The sequence below is a fragment of the Lathyrus oleraceus genome, chromosome 2 (assembly GCF_024323335.1).
Source record: "Lathyrus oleraceus cultivar Zhongwan6 chromosome 2, CAAS_Psat_ZW6_1.0, whole genome shotgun sequence".
In the NCBI taxonomy this organism is placed as follows: Eukaryota; Viridiplantae; Streptophyta; class Magnoliopsida; order Fabales; family Fabaceae; genus Lathyrus; species Lathyrus oleraceus.
The window spans coordinates 295141912-295148744 of record NC_066580.1 but is presented as its reverse complement, the minus strand read 5'-3'; the positions used below and the strand labels follow the sequence as shown (position 1 = coordinate 295148744).

The 6833-nt window shown below is 37.0% G+C and overlaps 1 non-coding gene across 1 annotated transcript; it reads right to left on the bottom strand.

Annotated features, from left to right (window-relative positions):
* Window positions 1-6101: 6101 nt before the first annotated feature.
* On the bottom strand, window positions 6102-6208 carry LOC127125071 (small nucleolar RNA R71). The gene has a single exon (XR_007804535.1). It is a non-coding gene; the product is annotated as a small nucleolar RNA R71 (small nucleolar RNA).
* Window positions 6209-6833: the final 625 nt, after the last annotated feature.

Genomic DNA, 6833 nt, shown 5'->3' with positions numbered 1-6833 from the left:
TTGTTTTGCATTTGTTTGTGTGAACCCAATGCAAAAGGAGAAAGGACTTAGAGTTATGACAATACCAATGCTTAAAGGAGTTCAAGAGAAACTAGGCCTCGTGCCTTTAGAATGCTAAACTTGTTGAAGAGCAACTAGGCCTCATGCCTTTAGAATGCTAAATCTTAAAGTTGACTTCAAAGGACCCCTAATCTAAACTCATTCTTTGTCCATTCCTCTTATTGTGTTATGAACTTTTTTATGTTTGCTCTTGTGTGATAGGGATTCCATCTTGAGATAGTAAGGAGGACCATTGTCATGAGTTGCCAAGTTAAGATAGACAAATTAAATGGGGATCCTAGGAGCTTAAATCCAAATATTGTGTGATTGCTTGTTGTTTTCTAAGTCCAAAGTAAAGGAGCATCTTGAATCATCTCTATGATTTCAAGAAAAGGAACTCCAAGGGTTTTATCCTCTCTCTTTATCTTTGTATGCTTTAGGACTAACCTTTCTCTTCTTCTCCTCACTCTAACCCAAGCCAAACTCTTTTTGTGCAAACTTTAAAATTATTTTCAAATTAAAAACCTAGGCCTTCTGCCTTTGACTTTTCAAAATCTTTTCCTTAATACTCATTGGGAATGAATCTTAATTCAACTTTGAATTCATTTTGTAAATAAGCCTAACTTGTAAATACAACTCACTTCAAGTTGTTTTTGTGGTTCCAATGGCCACCTTTTTTAAAACCTTTTTCATAAACATTAGCCATAAGTTTGAGTTATCATAATGATTGATGTAAACCTCACCTTATCCTTAGTGATTGGATTATAAGTCTTCCATACTTATTATAGGGTTAACCCCTCACTAGTATGTTGAAGCCTTCCTCACATGGTGGATTGTTGGTTTAGGTTGAGTTTTCTCCCTTTGATAACAAAAGACCTTAAGGCTTTTGATCAAATCAATTCACCAATCTTTTGAGATTTTTACCCCGAACTATGAGGTTTTGATCCTACCTTTGTGATGGTACGTAGGCTATGGGTTCATCCATTCAAACAACAAAATTGTAAATATAATCTATTCTTTTCTCATCCCTCCAATATTTTGCACATATTTTCACAAATACCAACCTAAAACACATATTTTGCAAAAAGAGGTTCCCTTAGAGTACTAAGGATGTTTTAGGTGCTTAAAACATTCCCATCTCAAAACCAACCCCCTTACCTAGATCTGTGATATTTTTATTAGTTTTTGATTTGATAAAACTTCTTACTTGGCTTTTGTTCGGTTTTTAGACTTTGCTTTGGACAAATAAAAGTGCAGTGGCGACTCGAATTATATGTTTACTTTTTGTTTAGTCAATAAACCTAAAGGTAACGAATACCCCGCTACAAGAGGCATGTTAGAGAATTCACCACAACTATCAATAATCTCCAAACTGCTCAAAGACGGATCATACCAAACTATATCATCATTAGTGAGAGACATAAGTCTCTGAAACCACCTCAGACATTGTTTGTTCTCCACAAAAGTAGGTGTATGAGGCAAGTGCGAAATAAACCACTTGTACAGAAGAGAAATACAACAGAAAATCGTTCCACCACCTTTAGAATTCCTTAGATGCAAAGAGAAATACATATCACCCAACAAAGTAAAAACATGATTCCCAATCAAGAAAAGTCTAATGGCGTTAACATCAACAAAACCCTCAATGTTAGGGAACAAAGTTAATCCATAGATGAGCAACACAAAGATAGCTTGAAAAGTGTCCACACTACCAACTTGAGCAAAAGTAGTAGCTTCCTTGATGAGGAAAACAGATGGCAACCCAAATAACCCTCCTTTCTTCACCCAATGAGCCTCTATCTCATACTTCTTCAAGTGAAGAGCTTCAACAATAATACTAGATCGGGGAATCTCCTCCAATCCACTAAAAGGCACTCTACTAGAAATAGTTATCCCCAAAAGATGAGAATACTCCTCCAAGGTAGGCACAAGCTGAAAATCTGGGAAAGTGAAACAATGGTAGAGAGGATCGTAGAACTGCACTAGCACACTCAAGAGTCCTTCAACCACATCAGCATACAAGATGGATAGAAGCTTCCCATGAATTTGTTTGAAGTCCAAGGGATCTAATACAAAAGATGCTAGCTTCCTTAACTCTTTTAAGTCGGGACATCTGAAACTTTACTTCTTAGTGTTCCTTCATCTATAATCCATGGTCTGAAAATATTTGCAAATGATACCTCAGTTCCTTGAAGTTTTCGTGTGATGAATGTTATGATGCGCATGAATGCATGAATGCAACAATCACAAATATGGGATCACACACAAGGCTAACAAAGGTCAAGGGATGAATCAAGTCATTGTCAAGATCAATAATCCATTTTGGTGGATTATGGTTTACACCTTATCAACACCCAAGTTCCATTGATATTGACAAGACTTGATTGGATCAACCAAGAATCAAGGGTTTGTTGCAAGTCACGATCATGGAGTCTGGGTAAGAACCATTCTAAAAAGTTCCCGGAGTCTTAATTCCATCTATCGGATATTACAGGTTAAGATGACTAACTCATCGACCCATAATATTCTGAAAAGAAACTCGTCTGAGTGTAGTATCGTGTAACAACTTTTATCAAGTATACACTTGAACAGTTTCCGCACTACGTCCTAAATAGGGCAAGATGGGTTAAATGTTCTAAGGTCCTCAGCTTCTCGAACCCAATTAGAAATAGTAATGCCTAACCATAAATACTTGTGTGACATTTCCAAATCCAAAGGAGTCTCCACTGAGCGGATAAATCTCAAGCCAACTTGTTAAGGACTACTCCACACAAGTCAAACATGACTATACCATCCTCCTATCTTAATTGCACTCAAGTTCGGGTTAGAACTTATCTCACCACTCAGAGATCACCAAGCACAACAAGCATATTATATCACACATACATATATACAAACATCACATATATACAAATATATACACACAAAAAGTAGGCTAAACCCACTGGAGACTACTCCCCAGCAGAGTCGCCACTTAATTTTTGTAGCAGGAAATTCATGATCATAAAGCTATGGATAAGCTAGAGATCAAATAACAAGAGTCGCCACCGCGCTTTTATTGTTTCCAAAGGAAAAGGGAAAAAGTACGAACAAAACCAAAAAAAGTAAGTTTTCAAATCAAAACAAATAAAATATCAGAGATTACAGGTAAGGGGGTTGATTACACAGAGGGAAGGTGTTAGCACCCAAAGTGTCCTAGGTACTCCTAGGGAGCCCTTTTTGTGTGCATATGTACTTGGTATAAAGTGATGTTTACAAACAAATAGAATGGGGGGATGAGAAAAGAATTCATTAATTACATTTTTCTGTTTGACAAGACCTTCGGTCTTGTGCCTACGTACCAATATAAAAATTGAGGGATCAAAACCTCGTAGTTCGTGATACAAATTTCAAAGTGGATGCATTACTTTTAATAAAAATTAAGTTTGAAAGGCACAAAGGCCTAAAAATGGTTTGAATGAGTTAGTTCTTTTTGGCTTTTTGAAAGTTTAGGTCAAGTATAGTTAAGTTTATTTACAAGTTTGATTAAAGAAAAGAAGTTTAAAAATGCAATGGCATAAGGCCAAAGTTTCTATCTTTTTGCAAAAAGAGGTCAAAGTTTAGAACAAAATAAGTTCAATCAAAGAAGATTTTAAAAAGGGAGGGAGAGATTTTGAAATTAAAGAAATGGGGAGAAGCTGAAGAGACTACCCTATGTACAAATTTAAAGATTAGAGTTGAAAAGATCTGACCAAATGGGTAGCAATTGATAACACTAAAATTTACCGTATTTTCGACTCCGATTTCACATGCATTCTAGTTGTTTTATTATCATTTTGTTGTGTTATTGCTATGTTTTTCTTTGTTTTCAGATTTTTACTTTAATCGGAGCCCCGATCGAGAAAAGGAGCGAAAAAGAGCCAAAAACCCAAAAATTCAGCATTTTGTTCTTGTGGCCTACCCCATGGCTGGCGCCATAGACCCTGCCATGACGTGTCCAAGCTCAACTTCCCTCAACTTCCACGTTCCCCACTACTTCCACTAAGGCGCCTCATTTTGTGCTTGTGAAGGGCACCACAAGAGGAAAATAGTTTCCCTCCCATTTTCAAGTTGAAGGGCATCCAAGTCATTTCCATCTTTTTACTTGCTTATAAATAGAAACTCGAATTCACTTTTACAATCATCCAAACTTAGAGAAGAGGCAAACTCAGAGCAACTTTGTTTCACTTAGGCATATATTCAGTATTAGAAAGTGGTAATCGCTTCGCATTGGAGTGTTACCACAATTGTGTAATCGAGTCTGTGATAGAGTCTGTAATCAAGTTTGGAGCACTTTGGAAGGAAGTTAATCCTGCCGCCATTTTCATTTCCGCTTTGTAATTTATTCAACCCTCCGATTGGAGCAGGTTTTTATTACTTGTCTTTATCCTATTTATTTTCCCGCACTCGCTTTACTTTTTTTTATTTCCTCGCACTCGCTTTACTTTTATTTATTTCCTCGCACTCGCTTTACTTTTATTTATTTCCTCGCACTCGCTTTAAATTATTTATTTCCTCGCACTCGCTTTTAATTATTTATTTCCTCGCACTCGCTTTAAATTATTTATTTCCTCGCACTCGCTTTACTTTATTTATTTCTCGCACTCGCTTTACTTTTATTTACTTTCTGCACTCGCACTACTTTTATTTACTTTCCGCACTCGCACTACTTTTATTTATTTTGATGCACTTTTACTTTACCATGTCTATCTAAATTTATAAGGTTAGAATGTAAGGATCATAATTGACCCGATAATCCATACAATTGTTCGTAGAAACACTTAAGGGCTATTTTAACTTTCAACTTAAGTTTTCCCGCACTTCAATTCCGTTGGGTAAGATCGAAAGCCGTCCAACGTCTTTTTAAACTTAATTGTTTTTAACTATTTCAAAAATAGCGAAAGCACTTTGTCTAGTTCATTAGGAGTTTTTAACATTAAGAAGAAAAGAGATTTTAAAACTATTTTCGGACGCGTTTATAAGTTTAGAGTCTGGTTCGTAAGAACCTCTTTTGGTTAAGAAATCCAGGTTATAATACTTTTCAACTTAGTTAAGATACTATATTTCATAAAAATAGGTTTACTACTCTAACGCAATGCGCACCTTTTTATAAGTGACAATTAGAGGGTTTTATTAGGGAGTATAACTTGGTTCTGAATACGCGAAAGCGACAGTTCCTGTTAAATTAGTTCTTTTCAAAGTAGGAAACATTGCCCATAAGTAGCTCTACTAGCAAGTACTTGGATTATCAATCGATTACGTGAATTACATTCGACCCTGTCTTTATTAATTTATCTTGATTCAACACTTTACTTTTCATTGCACACTCTAAAAACACCTATTTTGATTGCCTTTGATAAACACCATAACAATAGATAACGATAGATTGACAGTTGCTCTCTGTGGATTCAATAATCTTTTATATTACTCTGACGCGTTCGTATACTTGCGAAACACCGCATCAAGTTTTTGGCGCCGTTGCCGGGGACCAATTTCGTCAAATTTCATTTTCCTGTTGTTATATCATTTAGACTTAGGCTATTTGCCGCCGGTTAATGCGAAGAACTCGCAGCACCAGAAGTTTAAGCTTAGTATACCCTCTGGCGAAACCTGAACGTTACGCTCACGCACGTTTAATCTTTCATAGAATTAAGAGAGCTATGGCCGAAGATCAAAACCAAAGACCTCTTAAAGATTTCGCTCAACCATCTAATGAAGAACCTAGTTCTAGTATAGTAAACCCAACCATCCCAGCTAATAATTTTGAACTTAAACCATCCCTGTTGCAACTAGTGCAACAGAGACAATTCGCAGGTCTCGCTACTGAGAACCCAAACCAACATTTAAAAATATTTCTTTAATTAGCTGACACTTTTAAAACCAATGGAGCTTCTCCTGAGGAAATACGTTTAAGATTATTTCCTTTTTCCCTCAAAGATAAAGCCCTATCATGGTTAGATTCCCTTCCACCCAATTCCATTACGACTTGGGATAACCTTAGAAGAGCTTTTCTTGCTAGATATTTTCCCACGAGTAAGACCGCCGTTCTTCGAAACCATATAACTAGATTTACCCAAAACCAAGGAGAATCGTTGTTCGAAGCTTGGGAGAGATATAAAGAGTTGTTACGAGCATGCCCACATCATGGTTTAGAAAATTGGTTAATCATTCAAACCTTCTATGATGGACTTCATTACAACACAAAGATGACCATCGACGCTGCCGTAGACGGTGCTCTGATGAACAAACCTTATCCTGAAGCTAGTGCCCTCATCGAAGATATGGCTAAAAACCATCAATCATGGGGAGTCGAACGAGCGACAGTTGAGAAGAAGGAAGCCCAAGGAGAAGTGCATGAACTAAGCTCTATAGACATGATGCAAGCTAAAATGGACGCATTAGCCCTCAAAGTCGAGCATATGTGCATAAACCCGAATACTGTAGTCGCAGTTTCGTCGGATTGTGAGATATGTGGAACCAAAGGACACCAATCTGCAGAATGCAGTCTATTAAACAAAACCCACTCTGAGCAAGTGAACTACACCCAAGGGAACCCATATTTGAATACCTATAACCCTGGATGGAGGAATCACCCGAACTACTCCTATAAAAACAATAACCCTATTCAAAATAATGCACCTCCGAGACCTAGTTATCAAGCCCCAAGATCAAATCAACCTATGCAACCTGTGCCACCAAAGCCGAGCCTTGAGAAAATCATGGAAAATTTTATCACCGCTCAAACCCAACAAAACAAGGAGTTCATGAACCAAAAC